This window comes from Cornus florida, unplaced genomic scaffold, assembly GCF_030987335.1.
Source record: "Cornus florida cultivar Cherokee Brave unplaced genomic scaffold, ASM3098733v1 CherokeeBrave_3.0.0_Hap2_Chr08, whole genome shotgun sequence".
Classification (NCBI taxonomy): Eukaryota; Viridiplantae; Streptophyta; class Magnoliopsida; order Cornales; family Cornaceae; genus Cornus; species Cornus florida.
Genome location: NW_026775578.1, coordinates 65,126,907 through 65,150,058, shown reverse-complemented (window position 1 = coordinate 65,150,058; position 23,152 = coordinate 65,126,907). Strand labels below are relative to the sequence as shown.

Genomic DNA, 23,152 nt, shown 5'->3' with positions numbered 1-23,152 from the left:
AACCTTTGAAAAACTAACCCTCTTCTGTTTCCCGAAGATACAGTCCTCACACAAACCAATTTCAACTGAATTAATACCCAACAGTCTTCCTTTCGACAGAAGTACCTTCATCCCCTTCTCACTCATATGACCTAGTCTACAATGCCACATGTTTGAATCTACGCCCGCATCAACAACAACAATGCATTCTTGGTGTTTGTTGTCATGTAAAGAGTACCCGTCTTGCTTCCACAAGCCATGACCAAGGATCCCTTGGTGATTTTCCACAAGCCACCTACAAAATTAATTACATGCCCATCATTATCAAGTAGTCCCACAGAGATCAAATTTCTCTTCAAGCCAGGAACATGCCTCACATTCTGAATCTTCCATACAGCCACATTAGGCTGCTTGATCTAAACATCACCTTTATCCACAATATTCAAAGGCTCATCATCAGCCAGATAAACCTTTCCAAAATCACCACTAACATAGTTCTCTATAATTTCACGATGCGGGGTAGAGTGAAAGGATGCACCTGAGTCTAAAACCCAAGACTCAACCGGACTATCTACACTCAGAATCAAAGCACCAACAATCTCTTCTCTGATGGCGTGTATAGATTCCTGTTTTCCTTTGCTCTTCTTCTTTGGTAATCGACACTCAAACCTTAAATGCCCCTTCTTTTCACGGTTCCAGCAGGTTCTAGATTTTTACTTGCTTCTGTGTTTGGATTTGTATTTACTGTTATCCGAGTCTGATCTTTCAGAAGTTCTTCCTCTGCCTTCAGTATTGAAAATAGATCCAAATGATTCTCATATTTCCCTTCTGTGAATATCTTCACTGAGGATTAAGTCCCGAACATCATCAAACTTCAATCTTCTTTTCCCTGAAGAACTACTCACTGCTGTAGCAGTACCGTTCCAGCCATGGTTATCAAAAGCGTGCCTGGGCGCAAGGCGCCTACAGGCGCATCAGTTGCGCCTCACAATAGCCCAGGCGCAACGACCTCCACTAGGCCAGCCTAGGCTGCACCTTGAAGCTTGTATGAGGCGCGCCTCATGTATTATGCGACATATATTTTATGTGTTTGACTGTTTGTAGTTTATATTATTATATTTAGTATATATATACAACTTTGGAAACTTAAAAAGCTTTGGAAACTTAAAAGCAAAAAATTGGAATTTTGTCATCTTGTGAGCCAACATATCAAATCAATAAAAATCAAGCTGTTGCAGAAGAAACGTGATGGAGTGGGAAAGTCAAAAAGTCAAAAGTGGGAAAGAGAAGAGAGAAAAAGAAAGAAAAAAAAAAGAAAATAAAAGAGAAGAGAAGAGAAAGAGAAGAATCTGAAATCTGGAATCTGTTGCCTCCTTCAACGAAGCCACTAGCTAGGCCAGTAATATCATTTAAGTTTTTTATTTCCTCCTCCTCTTCTCTTCACCTCTTCTCTCTCTCATCTCGTTTTTTTTTCTGGCTCTCCTTTTTTTCTTCCTTCTCTGTTTTTTTTTTTTTTTCCTTCTTTCTGTGTCTCTGTTTTTCTTTCTTTTTCTTTGGGCTCTGTTTAGGGGCTCTATTCCCACCCCCCCCCATCTATTAGTCTCAGATTACTCCTTTCTCTGTCTTCTCTCTGGCCAAACTGGCCTTCAATTTTTTATTTTTATTTTTCCCTTCATCTACTCCAGTACTCCTCTATTTTTTTTTTTCCTCCTCTTCTCTCTCTCATCTGGTTTATTTTATTTTTTTTTATTTTTTTCTGGGTCTCTATTTTTCTTCGTGTAGGGGCTCTGTAATTTTTTTTTCCTTCCTTTCTGAGTCTTCTCTCTGGCCTATAATGCTGCTGTGCTATGATGGACTAAATATATGCCCTTCATCTAACTACTGATCATGCCAATTTTTTTATAAATAAATAAAGCCCTATAGTTTTGGTAGAATTTGAGGTTTCCTATTCTTGTTTCCAGTAGAGTATTGCTACTTATTACCCTATAGCCACATGGTAAAAGAAAATTGGACTAAAATTCGACTCCTTAGCACACAATTAATTCTATATAATTATGTATATAACATTACCCTGTATATATATATATATATATATATATATATATATATATATATATATCATCAGTTTCTACTCTGTTTTTTCTTTCTTTCTTTATTTTCTTCATCTTCTTTATCTCTTTATTATTATTTCAATCTCTGTCTCTCATTTTTTTCAGATCTCTATCTCTCATTTTTTTCTCCCTTCTTGGCTTCTTCTTCTGAATGCAATTTGCTGCATGTTGTTTGCTGGAATTTGCTAGATTTTTTAAATTTTCAATGTTTGTGCCTGAATGCTGTTTGCTAAATTGCCTAAATGTTTTTTTGCTGAATGCTTGTTTGCTGAATTTAACTTGGTCCATTGACTCCATTCTATTTCTCATTGTAAATAGATAGGAAAAAATGTCAAAGGATCCAGGTTTGAATCAATAGCTTTATTAGTTTAATTGTTCTATTTTACTGGTTGCTTTATTGGTTTAATTGTGATATATTTAGACTAATTTAGTGTTTTTATTATTGGATGTTCATTGTTTAATTGTGTTAGTTTTGCTAAGAATTATTGTTTTAAAATTTTACTTGTGTGCCCCATATCAGTCAAGCTCACGCCTCACCGTGCTCCTCGCGCCTAGGTTCCAAGGCACCTCTAGTGCTTCGGTGCGCCTTGGGGTTTTAATAATCGTTCCAGCTTTCTGGTAAAGAGGATAAAAGAAGCAGTGCCTTAACCTCATCATCAAACTCGATCTTTACAGAGCTTAACTGAGTCGTAACAATGTTAAACTCGTTCAAATGGTCAAGTCACTGAAGCGCCTTCTGACATTCTTAGGTTGAATAATCGTCGTATCAAATATACCTTGTTAGACACAATAGTTTTCTCATACACATTTGAAAGGAAGTCATCAAACCTCCTGTTGTCGTTTCCTTTGCTATGTTGAAGGCAATGTTGCGAGACAGTGTCAATCGAATGATCCCTAGTGCTTGCCGATCAAGAAGGGCCCAATCATCATCCTTCATCTCTTCTGGTTTCTCTCCAAAAAGAGGTTGATACAACTTCTTCTGATACAAATTATCCTCAATCTGCATGTTCCAGAACCCAAAATCTGCACCATTGAATTTGTCGATCTTGATCTTTCCTTCTTCTATACCCATTACTCCCACTCAAACCTAATGGCTCTGATACCAGTTGTTGCGAAATCAAACAGAAAATACAAGAAATAGATTAAACACACAAACAACAAGAACACACAGATTTTACTTGGTTCACCCAAAATTCAAGGCTACGTCCAAAGGTTGTAGGGATTTTTACTATGATGATCAAAAAACAGTAGCAGATACAAATAGTTTAGAATGAATAAATACCCTCGCAGTAGGGCAACATAACAAGTGCGAAAATTACCAAAATACCCTCCAAAAAATTCGGGTTGAGCAAGCCCCCGAACCCCCACCTTCGAGGAGGAGGTCTGCCCCCTGTAACCCCCCGCCAACTTGGGGCTTGGTATACAGTATCTATCAGGCTCCACACTACCTATCATATACAGGATCCTTCAATATGACATTCATAATTAAATTAAGATTGAGATTAAACGTAAGGAAGGAGTTGAACGACTACTTTAGCCTAAGTATCCTCTAAAATACTTATAAAGGTAGGTGCTCTAATCTTTGCACCACCTCAAGGGACTGAAATCATCGAAATTTCAACCAAGTTTTGCACTCCAGCCACTTAAATATGAATGGTTGAAGTGCCTAACTGATTTTGAACCCATAAAAGAGTATTGATCAAAGGATTAAATTATGAGATCCATTTGATTACTTGACCTTGTGAGAGATGCATTGTAGTCTAATACCTGGAATGGATAGCTAAATAGATATGAGCATATAATTTAGCATGGTAGCTACACATAACCACAAATACCAGCCTTTTAACAAGTTAAAAATTCCCACATTATTTCTCCAGTAATTTGAACATTATACCAGCTTTCACAGAAAATACCAGACCGTGCCATCCACAGAAGCACTTGCAATATTGTTCCCAGAGGCAGAAAAATGGCAGCAACTGATTGGATTTGTGTGACCTAAGAATGTTTCCTAAATTATGGTTTGCAGCGAGATAAGTAGCTTCACTAACTAATTTTACCAGAAACTATCCTTTGAAATCTGTGGTAATGCACAAGATAAAAGGCACAAAATACAAAGGTAGCACACTAATATTTCCGAAGAAACATCAAAACTCGTATTCGATTGTGTAACCAATTTTACCCACTTCCGGGAGTTCTTCTTCCCCCTGCATTTCACTGCCAGCTCCTGTCACAACAGAATCAGTAATTACCTTACCATATATATACATGAATCTAAGAGATGTATGGAGGTTTAATACCAACTAAAAGGTTCGTTATTACAGCTACTCATGGTCAACAAAAAGAATCTTAATAGGCCATCTCAGCCCACAAAAATCATGGTTGTAGTGATTGTTGTGCCCCACATTCTGATAATCAGATCACACAATCCTAAATCCTACTATGGATTTCTATTCAAGTTCCACGGCAAATGACCAGTACATATTAATCATATAGTGCTACAAAAACATCAAGCAAATAATGAACTAAAGAACTATAAATAAATAAATAAATTGAAATTACACTCTAGTTTTCTACAGAACATCTACATCTTGCAAAACACTACATTTCATATCATAAACCAAAAACAAAAAATTCATTAGGGACCACGGCCGCTGACATAGTCTGAGCTTTCCCCGATCCGTGTAAGGGGGACACCTTACACAGGTCCCATGGATTAGTCTGGGCCAAAGCCCCGAACACCCCGGTTATCAAAAATAAATAAATAAATAAATAAAATAAAATTCTAAATCTCAAGTATTTTCATAATAAAGCGACTTTTTCGCTAGTAATTTCCAGTGATTTCATAATAAAATGACTTTTTCGCTAATAAACCCTCATCCTTGACATATTATATCACTAGTGGAACGAATAGTGTAATGGAAAAGTCTTATCAAAGATTGAACTGAAGAACCCCGGCTAAGGCTTGGCTCTCAGCAACGAAGCAGAGCAAGCTCTCTCTCTCTCTCTCTCACACACACACACACACACACATCTAAACACACATATTGTTTGAACACAAGATTTCCATATGGTTTATCTGTTTAAAGTGTTATGTTCAACACTTACGTAGCAAAAAACTTGCAGAAAATTACCATTATAGATGATATGACGTCATCTAACCCAGTTGTATGCCAAAATAAACGTATCCCTCTTGTGAACATTCTCTACGGTAAAAGTTGATTTTAAGTGGAAATGCTTTTTGGCACCCAACTAAGCTTCTATCAAAAATCAAGAAACACAATAATGGGAGGTAAGAGGAACCCTTAAATTTTGCTGCAATCGAAGTGAAAGAAAGATAAGCGATCTGATGTAACCAACTGTTGGATATCCATTACCTTTTGCTTGACTCGGGAAAGAATAAAGATATTGACCTCTAAAACGCCTTACAGCTACTTTTAACTTATCACTTGCCCCAAAACCTGATGATCATCCTAAGTTAGCATACTCACCTTGTAATGACCCGATCATTTTCCTTCTTTCCTTTTTTTCGGTATTAATTTTCTTCGCGTAACCTTAAGGTTTTTAAGACCCGAGGTAGGGTTTTTTAGTTCGGTTTTGTGCTCGGATTTGATTTCTGACTTCATGTACATGCATTCCATTTGATTTCTATGAAATGCGTATCTTTGCTTTTGTGGAAAAGCACACTGGTTGTCCACTGTGTTCGTAGGGGTATGGATGCAGAGTTTCTTCGGAAACATTTTCTTTTCTTGGGGTATTTTTTGTAAATATCTTTTGAAGATATTTTGTTTCGGGGGTTTTTAAGAAAGTATCTTTTGGAAGATATTTTCATTTTCGGTCATTTGTACAGTTGTCCTTTTGTGGAGAGGCCTTTATGCAATTAACGAAAGTTAATGCCAAGTGTCCCATTTTGGGTTAGGATCTTCATACGGGATTCATTTTCGAATTTTGTCGAGTCACATACTCTTGTAAATGCCTTCTGGTCGTTTTTCCCCGTTTTAAGGTTTTTGACCCCTATTGTTGCCGAACTTGTTCGGGGCGTATCTTTCTACTAAAGACTCGGTTTTTGACGCCGTTTCTTCCGTTATTCATTTTTTGTCATGACGGTGCTTTTTCATTCATGGTCATTTTCCGTTTGAGTGCGTTTGGACAGTTTTCACTTTTCAGGGCCGCACGGGGCCCGTTCGGGGGATATTTTGGAAATTATATAAATAGAAGGGAGGAGAGAGAAAATATCAGATTCCCATGGCTGCCGGCCATTTCTTTTCCCCTTTGGGCTTCTTCCTTCTTTCCTCCTTTTGGCCTTCTTCCCCTTTGATTCTTCCTTCGCCGTGGAAAACATTGTTGTCGGCCTTGGCGAGGCCTTGAATTCCATTTAATTGGAATTCCGTTTTGACCATTCTTGAGTTTTGGATTTTGGTGTTGCCGCAAGAGGACTTATCGTTGTCCCCGTCATAACCTAGAAGTTTCGTCTCATTCGGAAAGGTTCCATTTTAGTGTCATTTGAGATTTTCATCTCAAATTGAGGTAGGAGTTGTTGTATGTTTATTATGTCCTTACTGTTTCACTTATTTTGGGGCTTAATATATATTGATTACATACTTTATGAATTGTTGAAATGCATATTAGTGTAGATTCTATATGCTTGGCTTAGGGTTTTACAATTCAAAGCATGTATAACTTGTATATATTGTGTAGAGACACTGTTGTACTTAGTAGCTTGTTGAATCATAGCTTATATATATGGTATAGCTTGTTTAATGATTCAAAGCATGTGAAGTATATGTATCTTGTTATAAGTAAATTGTTTCATTTACTAGACTACTAAATTTTATTATTGTTGTAATATGAAAGTCTTGTTGAATATACTAGTATTTACCTTGCAAGCTCATTACTATATTGTGTGGATTAGTAATTGTAGCTTATTATGATGGTGGATTGATTTAGCATGATATATGATATCATTGTCTTGTGTAGCTTAAGTACTTATATCTTGTATAGGTATATTGTTTATCTAGAGCATCACTAATGTTTACCTTGAAAATTTGTTACTAAACTGTAGTGTATTTAGTACTTGTGGCTTGTATAAGGGTAACTTGATTTAGTTGACTTATAGTGTCATTGTTGTGTGTAATCGCACATTGAAGATTTGACATTTTGCATCCATTTGTAAGTGTAACGAATCACACATTGAAGATTCAACATGGTGTATGCCATTGTAGACATGAAACCTTAAGACATGGTTTGTGTGGTTTCACCCTACTTGTGCTTGGTAGGTAGTTTCATGCATTGTTGTTGAGAATATGTCATGAACTTGTTGATTTTGGAAGCTTGTAAGGACTTGAAAAATGTTACGACTAGGGTTTGGCTCTAGTACAGGAGATAGGAGTTCTCCCTACAACATTAGTGCGCACTAGGTAGTACCTTGTGGGTCGTAATTACCCGGAATAACTTGCTTGGTTTAGAGACCACATGTCCTAATCTTTCCAACTACTTGATTTCGCATTCAATTCCAAGTTGTTATCGTTGATTACTTGTAGCTTGTGATTTGGAGCATGAGGTATCCTTTGGTTTAGTATACTTGAGCTTGTATACTTGTATGCCATATTTTTCGTTTCAATATTGTCTAGTATGCTTGTGTGTGTATACTTGTATATTGTGTATTTCGCTTCAATATTATTTTGTGTACTTGGGTGTGTATACTTATATATTGGGGATTTAGTTTCATAATTTCCTAGTATACTTTTACCTTGTATACTTGTTCCTAGCATGCTTCATTTCAATCTTGTGTAGCTTGAGATGATCCCTTAGTTTACCTTGAAATATAGACATTAGGAGGAATGATCCTTTGTAATGATCTATATTGAACTTGACTTATATTTAAAACTTTAGGGTATACGCATACACTTCTTTCTACGAGTAACTTGTTTACTCACCCTAGTTGTTTGGGATATTTTCAGGTAAGGAGATCTTGTTTTGGGATACACAACATCCCTAGGTTGACTTGTCATCTTGGTGTACTTTTGAGTAATTTTCACGAGCATACAAGTGTTAACATGTGTCGTTTTGCCTTTTTAAGTTATAAAGTATAGCTAGGTTTAATATGTCGTTTTTACCTTGAGATATGTAATGTGTACGTAAGTACACTTTTTGGTACTCATTTTATATGTATGATATGTGGCCAAGGGCCAAACATCTTTTGGGATTACATGTATGCACTTAGTTTCGAAATTTACTTTTAAAGGCAATTTTATAGATTTCGGAGGTCTGACGTGTCATATTTTGCATTGGGCGTATTTGGAGGCCATAGGCCATTGTAGCGCGTCTAAATATGCATATTACGTTTGCGTGCATGTTCACTTTTACACATAAACACATTTTTGATGAAATGAGCATCCTTTGGACACTTTATTTTCATTTTTTTGCAAATCTGATCTTAGGGGCATTTTGCGTATTTCCTTTGAAAAATAAGCTTCGGCCTTGGCATGGTTACTTAGAAAATGTGATTTTAGGAAGAGTTTCTTCACAACATTTTTCCAAAACATGTCGTCTTGGTCTCGAAAACCCTGCATCAAATCCGATTTTCTGGTTTATGCATTTTTTTAAAAAATAAAACTTGGCACTATTCATCAACATTTTTTTTGAAAAGCGTGTCAACCATTTTGAAACTTCCGGGGTCTTGTGGGTGTATTTTAAGGCTGCATAATCAATTTATGCATTTTAAAAACTATCCCGAGCTCTTTTTCTTCACTTGGGCAGCAAGTTGGGTTTCTAGCTATCGGTAGCCAGAGTTGGCTACCAGTAGCAGCTGTGCCTGCGTGTGTCAGGCTGTCTTGACAGCCTTGATGCTCTGTTTTTAAACAGCTATACTTTGTTATCCGGACTCTGAATTAGGCGATTCTTGAGTCTAACTTTGTTGATTTTTCGTTGTTTTCCCAATGGTTTGCACGATGGCACCCAAATCTGTGTGGAAAGACTATTTTACCCTTGGAGTTACAAAATCGTCATTTTTAACCTTAGCTTCTGCGTAGGGTTTCCTTTTGGGTTCGGTGGCTTCACGGGAGGCCACTTTTGTGTCATAGGGATGACGCGCATCTCTAGAGACCTTGGTTTTGCTTTTCGCTTCCGTATTTCAAATCCGTTATCGGGTCATCACAGACGCACCAGATTTGTAAAACCAAGGCCGTCACACACCTCAACAAAATCTAATCCCAACTATGTGGGGTTGTTGCATGAACCATGTTTTTCCATTTTGCACATTAGATTAGATCTCACACTGCTATATCATTCCTTACTATCTCAAACCAAGGTAATTTTGGTCTTTCCCTTTCCTGTAACATGACCTCAATGTGGACTTTATCACTCTTTCACTCCACTCAACGTCTCATATTTAGGCAAAAAAACAATCTCATATTCAAATAGACTGAGGTAGCAGAACCTAATTGCAATGTGTAGCCCAATTTCCTTTATAGCATTAGAACTGAAGATATTGTTGAATCAAAATTCACTAAAAAAATCAAACCTAAATTGAGCATATTGAAGCACAGTTTATGGAGGGGCAAATTAAGTACAAAACCAATGGTGCACCTTGTTTTTTACTAAAACTAGTTTTTCATAGCTCCCATTGGATAGGATGTGGGAGTCAAAATGAGCACAAGAAAGATACCACTCCATTGCATTCAGGAGAACTGTTTAACATATTGGCTCATTTTATCAACTTGATAGGTGTGAAAAGGACATCCATGTCTGAAAATGGTCAACTATAAATAATACTATAAATGGCTTGAGAACTAACTTCTTGGGTTCAAAAATATTCTTGGGTTTTCTGGGTGAGGATTATATTTCAAGGTTTCTACAATAACTAACTACTTGAACTTTATCGTATATAAGCAGACGAGAGAGGGATCAGTTACTTTGCTAATTTTTTTATTAAAAATACTACGGCATATGGAATATGGCATGTAATTTTAGTAAAATAGTCAGAAATTAAAAGTTGGTTTCTTTTGTCATGAGACTAACCCTACATTTTTCTTTTTACTAAAGTAAAAGCCACACAAGCCCATACTCACAACATGCCCCTAGTGGGGCTCGAACTCTCTACCTCACCTTTTGGGAGGAGAGATCATACCATCCAAAGTCAAGGTCCGGTGGTGACTAACCCTACAATTTGATTTTAAAGACCCTTAAACCAATCCATTATGAAATTTCTAATCCCAAAAGCTTACTTGTGCTTATGTCCCTTTAGTCTCCCTCTCCAGTAGACCACAATAAACACCTGAACTCTAACCAACTGGCATCTTTCCACTCATCATTTGTCTTCTCTTAATAAGACAATCATAAAACTATTTTTAAAGAGTGTAAACAAGTAACTACTACGTTTTCCCAAATGCAATGATCTCTAAAATCACTTTCACGCGGATTTTTTTTATAAGTAAAATAAAAAAAAAAAAATATAGACCTCATCTTCCACTCATTTTTCAGTTTGTATTCTCTTCTAAGGCTCCCGAACTCATTGGAGATCAAACCAACATGAAGTCCAATAACAAGTAGAACATTTTTCAAGGTGACATAACATTTTTCAAAGAAACAATTGTAGTATTTTAATGTAACAAACTGAAATTAGTACATAATTGTAATCGACTTTTAGCGTTTCCTATGTTTAAGAGACATAACACTGATGGCCATTCCTATTATGCCCTTCATGATGTTTCCGACACTGTTACTGCATGACTGTGACCTTAGCTTTACCTGATACTGCAAACACTCGAAAATAGCTCCATGAAGCAACAAGCAGTAGAAAATTTCCCTAATTCAAAGACAACCAATCACACGGCAATCACTCTGTTGTATCCATGGAAGGAGGAGAGACAAAAAATTACAAGTATTACTTACCAATATGAATACCATCGTAGAAATTTTGAGGGGCACTTGTTGCTCCACAGTCTCCAATATGATGATTCATTTTAGAACTCGAACCATGAGCAGAATAAGGTGGGCCTGATTCTTGTGAAATTTCAGCAGGTTCAGCAACATACCAATCCTTAGACAACTCTGCTTCACCAATATGTCGGCTTGCAAAGGCAGAAGTTTCACGGGAAACATTTGGCGCAACATTACTTTCTTCATGCGCAGCACTTAACAAACTCCCGGTTGAAGTGTGTCTTGTACTGTTTGCTTCACCGGTGCTTACTTCCATCACTTATGAAGCATTACAGATATCAAAAAATGCTGTAAGCAAACCATTAGAGTACAGAAAAGTTTAAGTTCAAAAAGTCATTACCTCCTTGACCAATGTAGCTGACCCTCTGTCTCCTCCAATAAAGCCTGAAGTTGTGCCAATTTAAGATTAAGTTGTTTAATGTCTCTTTTAAGACGGTTTACGGTATTTCTCTCTGAACTAATCTTCAACAGGGCAGGGATGCATTAGTTAGCTAAGGAAAAGCTCCATGGAATTCAAAAGTTCCATTTTTTCCTTTTTCTGTAAGTGAAGTTCAAACGCAGTGATATAATATTATTGCATATACAAAACATACATATAACATCCATCAATATGAAGTCATGAAGTTTAAACAGGTGGAGATGAACTTCGAAGACAGAAAGAGCCAGGTTAGGAATACCCATCACCTATATCAACCTGAAATCAAGTTCTTTATCTTAATTGCTTGCGCATCACGTATGTTAGCATATAACATAGTGCACACCTTTTATAAATGTGAAAGCCAGTTGACAATCACAACCAACATAATTAATTTCACTCGACAAAACCTTATCCCAAGTATTTAGAGTCTAACATATAATAAATCCAGTTTTGCCATTATTCTCTAATTAAGACCATAACTTTGGATAAACCACATGCAGACATCTATCTCCTTAATATCTCACCCCTAGTTAATTTTGGTCATCCCCTTCCCCTATCATTCATGAATTACATTGCACTTCAATTTATCTATTCACCTTTTTTATAGGAAATTTTCTCTTCATCAGTCCAGCAGCTTCCATTTCTAAGTTATTTTTTGTTATCTTACCACACACTTGCATCACCATTCATGTTCCAACCACGCGCAATTTATGAACATGTTTTTTTCTTGGCCGTCCAATATTTTATCCAATGAAGTGTGGTTAACTTACTTGTTTCATAAAAAAAATCTTTCAGATTTAGATGTATATCATACAACATGCAAATATATTCGGCTTTAAGTCCATAAGCAAAAAAGAAATATCATCTTCAAACACACCATCCCTTTAAAAATTATTGGGCCCAGTAACAAAATTGTTGCGTTTTTTTTTTTTTGGTATCTCTTGATCCCTTGATCATGCATACCTGTAGTCTTAGTTTTGCTAATATATACTCCATATATTTAATTGACCACTGCTAGTTTAAACCCTCTTGACTCTAGAACCTCTCCAAAGCTTTAATTTAGTATATATCCCTGCTTAAATTTTTTTGTAAAAATTAACATGCACCATAACCTAATCCCGAATTTATCTTACCAAGGCAAAAAGACGGGGATCTAATGTTGATCCCTGTTATAAGCATACAACAATTGATAATTTACTTATTTCTCCCATAGGCACATACATATATTTGTGACTTCTTTCACTAATAAGCTCATCATATTATATTCCTGAGAACTCCATCTGAAGAATTTTCAACGTCTAGCCATATTTGAAAATTTTCTTCCTGCCTTTACATCTTTATAGCAGTCTTCTAAATAAGTAAATAACTTTGACCTCCTTGTCAAAGACTCAAAAATAATAAATAAATCAATCAATCAATCAATACTATTGTTTTAAGTTTTAGCCATTGCTCCATCACAGTTTGCAATTTTTGTTTGTATGCTTCATTAATTGAATATCAAGGTAATTTATAAAACTTACCATCCTCTTATCTATATATATAGAGTAAAACACTATCTCGCCACACATCGAGAAATTACTTAATTAAGATTCAATTAAATAGATTTGTTACCTTAGACAAACCATTCTCCAAAGAAAAGTTTCTTAGGCAAGACACGTCATCTCCAAAGCACTTTCAAGCCTCAATAGGAATGTCATTAGACCCTAATGCCTTCTTGTTTTCATCTTCCTTTATACATTTTTACATTGCACATTCTAATTCTATATATATATATAATTGTTTTCTCTAACCTTCCTAAAGTTACCATATTTTTCTAAATCTAAAGATTCCTATATGACTTTCATTCAATAAGTTTCCAAAGTTAAGGAGCCTATTCACCTTTTTCTAATGTAATCATCTTTCACCAAGCACTCAAATCTTCTCTCTCTCTCATACTTAAAATGATTAAATCTCTAAATTTGTTAACGTAGCAAAGTTGTATCTATTCTTTTCCCTGTCCTTTGTACCTAACTTCGAATAAAAATCGGCATTGCTTGATACTACCTAATTACAGTTAGTTATGGTGGGGAAAATAAATAAATAAATAAAACTCATTAGTACAGTCATTTAGTATTTTTTTTTTTTTTTTTGGGTCAGTAAAGTTTCATTAAAGAGCACCCAAATGGGAGTGCAGCCCAAGAACACCATCAAGCCAGCTATACAACCAATGTATCCACAAAATTCAAGATACCCTTCACTCTAATAACAACTAAAAATTCTTTTAAATTTTATGAAGTGATATCCTTACTCCATTTCTATGTTTGATGATAGCCTTACTCCATTTCTATGTTTGACTAAATTACCTACGGGTGAAACTATTTGAAAAATCTCTGTGACCCGCTCCGTCAGAGGTAACACTGTTAGGACCTTTAACTTCCTTAGAGGAAGGACCATTCTACCCTCGGTTTTAATATATTTGCTTACATCATGGTTGATGTCATCAAAGGAATATGAGATTACTTCTCCACCCTTGTAACCTTGAAAAGCCTAATAACTCTTTTTCCACCCAAGATCAGTTTTCTCTCTCACTTGGAGATCTATCAAGCCGGCCTGTCTGACAGACTCCTCGTCTACACCTCTGGCAGCAGCGTCATCGCCCTCAACTCTCGCTCTGTGCAACTCGTCTCCGTCTACTCTTCCAACTCCTTCCCCTTTCGCCACATGCGTTTAATGGTCCCCCCAATCCCTCCGAAACGATCCTCCCACAACCACTCCAAACGACCATCATTGTGAATTCAACAATTCCAAGAAATCCAGAAGGATTAAATTAGCCTTGAAAACCCAACTCAATAAAGCAGATATCGTGATTTCATTCGGAGAAAACTGGAAATTACAATTTTCTTGCTCCAACCACAAGCAAATCCCACGATCAAACTGTCTTGTTTCTTTAAGATTGAGGACCATTTCTTCCCTTCAACTTAAACCAACATATTACATCCAAAACCATTAGCAAATGTGTTCATTCTATAGATTTGTATCAATCTTTGACCATTACTATCCCCAATCCAAATCCAGCCATCCTCGATGTGTCCATTGATGGCTCTTGAACTCCAAAGACAAGAATCCTCCTTATGTAGTGGCCTGATGAGCCACATGAAGTCAAATGTTGAAGATTTCGACATAAATGTGGAGATGGTGAGGTGGAAGAGGGATTCACTGACAATGGAGATTCAGAGAGAGTGGATTAGAATTGATCGGAGGCTTTAGCCTTTGGTTTCATATGTATTAATTATATTAAATATTAGGGTAAATTGCACTTACACCCCCTGAGGTTTGGGTCAATGTCACTCAGCGGACGGTCAACGCACTAGTTTACATTGACACCCCCTGAGGTTTCAAAAGTCATATTTACCCCTGAACCTAGTAATTGACAAAAATAACCCTAATCCTGTAATCCCCTCACCCATAAGCCGCCACACCGACCGCCACACCGCCACAACCAAACACGCCACAACCACCGCACACCACCACACACCAACCCTGCACAATGCCGCACATGCACAACGCCGCACCCAAACACGCCACAACCACCGCACACTGCCACAACCACACAACACCGCACATCAAATACGCCACACCCGCACAACACCACCCCCACCACCACAACCAAACACGCCACAACCACCGCACACTGCCACAACCACACAACATCGCACATCAAACACACCATGCCCACAGCCACAACCACCACACACCACCACAACCACACGGTTAGACCACACCGAGCCCAATCTAACCCTACCCACGGCGAAATTACTGGAGGCGAAGAGAAGAACGACGATGCGGTGGTGGCTTTTGCCTCTGAATAATTGAATCAGTGGACTTACATCTAGCAAACATGGTGATCAATTGGTTCAATTGGGTGGGTAGCGGACTCGATCTTGGCCTCGCGAGGTGGCAAAGCAGCAGCTCAACGGCGGCAAAGCTTTATACGTATAGTATTTCAAATTGGGTTCGATTTGGGGTTTCTCATGGTGGGTGGTGGTGGCGGACTAAATGCCACTAAACAAGGCCGATCGTGATCTGGGTTGGGTTTCTCTTATTCACCGGTACGAAGCAAAGTGAGACAGAAGAATATCCACCGCAGCAGAGAGGGTATCGGTATGGGATGATAGAGAAAGAGAGGGTATGGTTAGGATAGAGGTACTGTGTAGGATTAGAGAGAGAATGTAAAATGGGGTTATTTTGAGGGCTATATTAGTAATTTACACTTTTTATGTATTTGTTGACCAAGTCAAAGGTTAAAATAATCATTTTCTCAGGTAAAGGGGCTGTGTGTGAAAACTTTTAAAACCTCAAGGGGTGTCAATGTAAACTAGTGCGTTGACCGTCCGCTGAGTGGCGTTGACCTAAACCTCAGGGGGTGTGAGTGCAAATTACCCTAAATATTATTTATTTAGATTAAAGAAATTATATTAATTTTATTTTTTATATGCACTTAATGGTCATTTGGTACAGTTGATAGGGACATTTTGGTATTTAGAAATTATTCCTCTGACAGACTTAATCCCTAATTAACCAGGTGATTTAAGTAAAACTTCAAGGAAGGTTAACCATACTTTTTCAATTAGTTTCACCCATAGGTTATTTAACCAAACCTCAAGGAAGGTCGAGGAAATTTACCCTTATTCCTACTTGAGCAATTTTTTATTATTATTATTATTTTTTTTTTTTGACAACTACCACAATAAAGTTGATATCATGTGTTTCAATTACCTCTTACCTCTTAGGCACTTGTAGGCAAGATTTCCTAACCTTCCTTCTAATCATATTTTCCACCAACTCCATCCCTTAATCTATCAATTTTCCTATATTTCAATTTTCTAGTGTGCACCCACTACCTTAGACTAGTCTATAAACCTGCTTGTTGACTTACAACATCAACTATTCTATTCTCATCAATAATAAAGAAAATCAACAGATCATAAGAAAAAAGGGAAAACACTCTATCAATTAAAGACACAGATGAAACAAAATTTACCACAATCCAGAAAAACTGTGATCAAGGATATTTTGGAGGGTACTTGCAAATTCGAAAATCTGGTTCCACTAAATTCGAAACCACTAAGAGTCAGTCAGTAGAAAACCAAACTGAATCTTACATCTACAAGGGTCTTCTTTCTTTTTGACTTTTTGCATAAGACATCTATATGGGTCTTTCTTAGCACAAAACTGAACCCCTATACAGATTTAAGAGTCCCTCAAATAAGTGTTGGCTTTGTTGTAATCAAACTCATCCAGCTAACTGCAGATTTGGTGTCCCAAGACTCCCAGCTCCCAAAAGCCTCTTGACAACAAAATTACCCAGGATATATTTGAACTTAGAGCGCAAAACATATATACTTCACACATAAAAATGGAAATTTAAGTAAACCCTAATTGAGTAAACAGAACAACGTAATAAAAAGGAATAATATCAAATTCAACTGGTCATCAAGTAAAGTATGTATGCTCACAGAAAAAACTGATTTATTAATATGAACTTGTAAGTTGACTCACGGCAAAGAACAAATGAACATAGTGAAAATTAAGGAGTAAATAGAGCATATAAAAGTTTGTTCTTAAGGATATGGGTACCATTAAACATCGCGCTCAAAAATTTCCTCACTAAAAGACGCAAGGCATCAAACCACTCCTGTGAAAAGTATACATGAAACTGCGGATCCAAGCATGGGTTTTTCAGATACGGGACAGCTGCAGAGAAAATTTAAAGGTTCAGTTAGAGAGAAAATAAGTTCAAAAGAAAAAAGAAGCAGACGGAAGAGATACATATATATATATATATAACCCACCAAACCACAAATTCCATTCCTGGTCTCTTTGCAGCAAGTCACCACCACTTATTCCAAAAAAACTCGATAACTTTGTCTTTCCTTCCTAATCGTATGGCATGGACAATATAGTAGCAAATAATAGAAACGTCCAATTTTGATAATTTATCAAAAAATACTGTCTTGGAGGATGAAGAAAAGCACTGCTTGAAAAATCCCAGCAAACCAATTAATTTTTCTGCCCGAAATTTGCAAATATATACCGAAAACATTAAGTCTAATATCTTATCCACTTGAAATCCTTTGCCAATATCACTGCATAGCTGTCTCAAACGCTTGCAAAGTGTTTGTAAACCCTCTGAAGACAAGAAACTCCCTGATAAGCTCCTCGGCATAATTCATGTTCTCCATCTTGTTCCAATACCCTTAAACAAGGTATACCTTCAGGCCTTAAAAAAGTTTAGTATCCCCATCCTCAAGTTATAACTTATGCGCACAACACACAACTCGACCATCAAATATCCGCAAAGATCACATTACGGAACTACTAAGACAATCTAATTATACAGGGAAATGATACACCAGATATCTTTCTGTCGCTACGAAATAAATTTTGGTGACAATGACCGCTCCTGTAGCAACAAAATGAACTCCGGTAAGTATGCTGCCCATTACAATACCATTGAGTGCCAAAAATTATGGAAAATTTTCAACAACCAAAAAACCCCAAAATAAGTTTTTGGAAAAATAATTGAAAAAAAAAAAAAAAAAAAAAATGAATCATTTATTGCTCAAAATTCTTGCATCTAAATAGTTCGCGTAATGGGATCCCGGCCACAAGTCCTAGATGGTTAAAGAAAATGACGAAACAAAATCAGAAAAAACGCGAATTAATTTTTTGAAAAATCGGACATACCAAGTAGTTCACGTATGAGATATAACATCTGAATGTCTATATTACTATTTGTAAGCATACACCAATTGATACATGAAACATACCATGTAGTTGTAGGTTAAAAGTGAAGTAGAGAACCATCATGGCAAAGTGACTATCCCTTTCTAAGGGGAGAAAGCTGAACTTTTTCCCTCCAGAAGTCTGTTATTTTGGATTATAAGTAAAAAAATTCTACAAAACATGCAAACAAGAATGCAAATCATTATCAGTTGTATCCAATTGTATGCAAAGTAAGGGAGAGATCTAGTGATTTTGGAATCGAATAATGTGTTCGGCTCATTGTCATCTCCACTAAATTTTCCATTCTTCGGCCAATTTAGTAAGAACATTACTTGTTTCTTTTCTTTTTCTGGACAAGTTTAATATGACTTACAAGTTTGACACTTCCGAAAAAAATAACTTCTCCAGAGGACATCCACACCTGCCTTGTCAACAGTAAATTGAACCCAACAACAATATTTCAGTCAACAACAAATATCACACCGCATACAGGATTCACAGTTCTCTGAATCATTCACTACATGCTCAATCATGAAATTTCACTCCGAAATGAAAACATTCACTTGACACCAAATCCACAATTTAGCTTTTGGTTTTTCTGATTAAGTGAATATTATACATACAATTTAGCTTTTGGGTTTGTCTAATTCAGTGAAAATAATACATTTACATGCCCTAGCACATTGCTAAATTGAACCAACCAGTCCCAACAAAAGTAACAGTACAAGAAACAAATCAGAACTCAGGCGCTCCTACTGAAAATCGAAAACGTAGGCAACCAATAAACAATTACATGAAAGTTCAACAATCCTAAAACCAAAGCCCTTGAAGTAAGCAAAACCAAATCGAATGTACACAACAACAAATAATACACCGATAATTTAATATACGAGCACGTATATACAAAATCAATAAATAAGTATAGTAAAAACAGAATTGAAACAAAAAAAATGAGTACAATGAAACAACCTCATTCAAATGATTTGAGTTGTCTTTCGGTTCTCTCTCCGGATCTTGGTTTTTACTTCGCCCCCAACGTTCACTTCTCTCTCTCTCTTAAACTCTATTTTATTTTGGTACCCATGATTTGGCAACAGTTGTTTGCTTTATTTTGTAGTTTGTGTGAAAATCCTTCCAAAAGAGAGCAAATATCGATTTACTTAAATATCCTATTAATAGTTTTTTTATTAGTTTTCTGAAAACGGAGTTTAAAAAAATAAAATAAATAAAGAACACTTCTTTTCTCTCCATTTAAAAAGTTTTTTATAATTGCTTTTTGAAATGAATAAAATAATGTTTAATTCTCACTTGTGAAACAAAATCTTGTGTTCTCACTGGAAAATTGTTCAATAGCTCAACAATTCTTCTTGATTGAGGCTTTTTGCGATAGATTGAACATCACCGACTTTTAAGCTTCTTGTTAACTATGAGATCTTGAATTCACATGCGGCTCTTTGGTACCTGACTCTCATATCAATTGTTGAAAAAAATAACCGACACAAATACATTGTAAATCTTTTAATCCGTTATTATCTCCAAATATACCCACATTTCATTTTTAAGCTATAATTGTATTTTTTTTTTTCTTTTTTCTTTTTTTCCTAAAACAAATGGAGAATGAGGGTACTTTTATGTCATGCATCACATTATAGAGTGAGGGTGTTGTTGAGCATTAACCTACTAAAGGAAAAGAGAAAAGAAAAAAGAAAAAAAATTTGGTAAGTAAGATTAGATTAGAATGACTTTGGAATATAATCTTACTTACTCAAAAAAATGAGAAATGTCTTTTTTAGTAGCATTACAGGACAGATCAATTATTTTAGGTTGGCTATAAGCCTTGGTTTCCACTTTTGCACCACTGTCAGGGTCAATTCTTTTCAGAATTAAATGTTCAGTGGAAGGATGGACAGAGTGATAAACCTTATCTTCAGATGTAGTCCATGGTTTAAAAAAATCATCCAATATGTTTATATTAACAAGAGAATGATTTGTCATAAAAAACCAAGAAACAAAAGGTATAACCATTTTGCGTTCTTGTAAAAAGTCATAAAATTGAGTTTTAAAAAGCTGTAATTGATTTTGGTCAAAAGCTTTAAAATACCAATTTCTGAATTCTTTATATCGATCCTGTTGAAATTCAGTATTAATGGCAATTCTATCTGGGACAAAATCCATTAAAACTAATATTCATGAGGGTCATTTATATCTGTAGGATCTTCGAATTGATCCTTGACAGATTCATTTCCGATTCCCATTTCTGATGGAGTTGGGCTGAATTCAATTCCAAATTGGCGACAAGACATACCTATTGGTGCTTTCTCGTAGACTCCTCTTGGAATTTGATTCGGAAATTGCTGTATTCCTTTCAGCTTGAGTTGATTGGAACCAACTACTTCAGGAGGGAGATCTTCCTTTCTGTAATCCGACGAGATCGAATGGCGAGAAGGAGGATAAGAAACATGATAAGGAAGATGACTTCCTTTAGATGATGTAGATCTGGGTAGATCTACTGATTTTCTAAAATTCAGAAAAACATCACCATCCTGGTCCTGAATAACGCAGTCCAAGCTATGATTAGCAATGGGCTTTGCCGGTACTGCATTAGAAATTGTCCAATGTTCAGGAAATGTTATTTCACTCCAAGGAATCATCCTTTTTGTGGCAACATTTGATGTGAACATATTGGTATCCCATAACGCTGTGACTCCTTTGGAGTCTTTGCGTATGGCATTTGGACACAAAGTATCAAGTACTTTGTAATGGATGCGATAAATAACACTTATCACTTCCGATCCAGGTAAATAATCATACCCATAGGTCTGAACACGAAGACTAACTTCCTCATGGATATTTTTATCTGTTAAAGATAAATTCAGACTAGGGTAGATATTAAAATAAACCGGTCCATGACATAGACTGGTTTCCAATGCACCCATTAAAGAAAGGTGAAATTTCAGACATCTAGCATCCCGAAAGGTTGCTTGAATACAAGCATCCATACCTAACAAGGTTAAAGGTTTAAAAGCAATTTGAATTAAACCTATATGGATGTACTTATATTTGTGCATGTGCCTTTGAAGGTCACGGGAAGACAACAATTTAATTATTGTGTCTTGAGTGCTTAATTGCATGGTCTGTTCCATGGTCTTGACAGCCCATAGATCAGTGACATTAAGCATTCCGATTTTGTAAATGCTCTTAGCACTTACTGGAGGGATAGTCCATTTATTCAATTTATTTTGAACATTGGTCCATTCCACTAATTCAGTATTTTTTACCAATTCTGAATCCTGGTTTTCCTGTACTCCTGAAGAGGAGGAAGATGGTTTTAACATGTCTGTTAAATATTGTTAATACTTCAAGGTCTGCATAGTATAAGTATTATAATATTATATAATGAACAGTAAGTTACTATTCTGTCGTCGTTCTACTTAAGAGAGATTCGATTACTCGTCTGTCAACGATTTACCGGAAACAATACCCTATGCAGCAATTTAATGCAAAAACGGGCTAACCATTCCAACGCGACTTTTGGACGACCCATAATTGAATCTGGGATAAACATAAGTTAGACAGAATAGCAGTCGTATTGTTCATTACATAATTACGATAATAATCATGCTACCAGTACCTAATAAGTATTAACAATAGAAAGTTAAGCCATCATGGCTCTGATACCCAATAAGAGAGAGGATCAATCTTATAATAAATATGAAACTAATATCAACAATAATAAATATGAAACTAATATCAACAATAATAATAAATATCAAACTAATATCAAACAATAATATGAAATTTAGACAAACTTACAGAAAACTTTCTTCTTTATTGAACTTCCAAACTAGTACAGAGAGATATTACAAGAGAAAGAAAAGAAATTTGAAGATACATTGAAGGGAAACTTTGCCCTCTATTTATACATTAAATGGACTTGAAATTAACATTTTGAAGTCCACATAGTGCATGGGATCGTGTGCTTGAATAATGCAGTCGGTCGGCCCACCACTAAGTACTGTCTCCTTATCTGATGGAAAGTAGTCATCTGATTAAGGAAATACTGTAGAACCAAAGACTTTTGGGAAAAGTCCTTTGTCTTCTTCTGTCGGCAGGATAAGAGGAATCTTTACTTTTTGGGTGGATTCATCTTTTCCTTCAAGTGGCTGGTGAGAGAGTCCCAATAATCAGCTACTATGGGTTCATCTTTAGAAATAAGATTTTCATTAGGATCTTGTGCATAACCAGCTAGACAGGAAAACTGATTACCATCTTGACTGGTCTGGCTAGAGACTGATATCATGGAGGCATCATCTCTTACTGTTGATGTGGAGGAATCAAAAGTTGTAACAAATTTATTCCTCATAAAATCCATGCATTTAACCATTAAATCTGCTTCGGTAATTAATGGTTGTTGCTTTCTGATCATATCTTTAACAAGTTCAAATGGGTTAAAGATTTCAGGTTCTGGAATAGTTAACTTTGGAACGTTATCCATGTATTCCAATGTTTTCTTTCTGATAAGATGGAGGAGGGCTTGGATAGGGTCTTGAGTCATACTTGACCACCATCGGTAATAAAAGATCCTCTGAAGGACTGGTAACTTGTCAGTGGTATAACCACATTGGAAATCCCATTTCCAAATCCAAGGGATTCCAAATTCAGTAAAGAACAATAGGGTGGATTTCCCTACAGGAATATTATCCTGTCCCCTTAATTGAGGATGAAATTGTTGCCATGGCAAGTATAACTGCCTAATTGATTCGGGCAAAATATCCAGATCAGGGCCAAATATAGCACACCAGGGTATAACCCAGTTTGGGAAATCAACCTTAACTGATTGAGGGCATATCTTGAAGAACCAAGAATGCTTATGCTTCGGATTTTGATAAAAGAACGAATATGTCCAAGCTGAGATATAATCCCAATAATTGTAACTGTGACC

The 23,152-nt window shown here is 36.2% G+C and overlaps 1 long non-coding RNA gene across 4 annotated transcripts; it reads right to left on the bottom strand.

The window, feature by feature from the left end:
* Positions 1–10,619: 10,619 nt before the first annotated feature.
* On the bottom strand, positions 10,620–19,327 carry LOC132271912 (uncharacterized). Of its 4 annotated transcripts, none has more exons than XR_009469879.1 (6): positions 19,180–19,327; positions 18,255–18,631; positions 17,277–17,887; positions 17,062–17,178; positions 11,368–11,565; positions 10,620–11,285 (listed from the first exon to the last, which is right to left on the bottom strand). It is a non-coding gene; the product is annotated as an uncharacterized LOC132271912 (long non-coding RNA). The 4 variants fall into 4 exon arrangements; XR_009469877.1 differs by lacking the exon at positions 18,255–18,631 and having other exon boundaries at positions 10,620–10,893; positions 10,980–11,285; XR_009469878.1 differs by lacking the exon at positions 18,255–18,631 and having other exon boundaries at positions 10,620–10,841; positions 10,980–11,285.
* Positions 19,328–23,152: the final 3,825 nt, after the last annotated feature.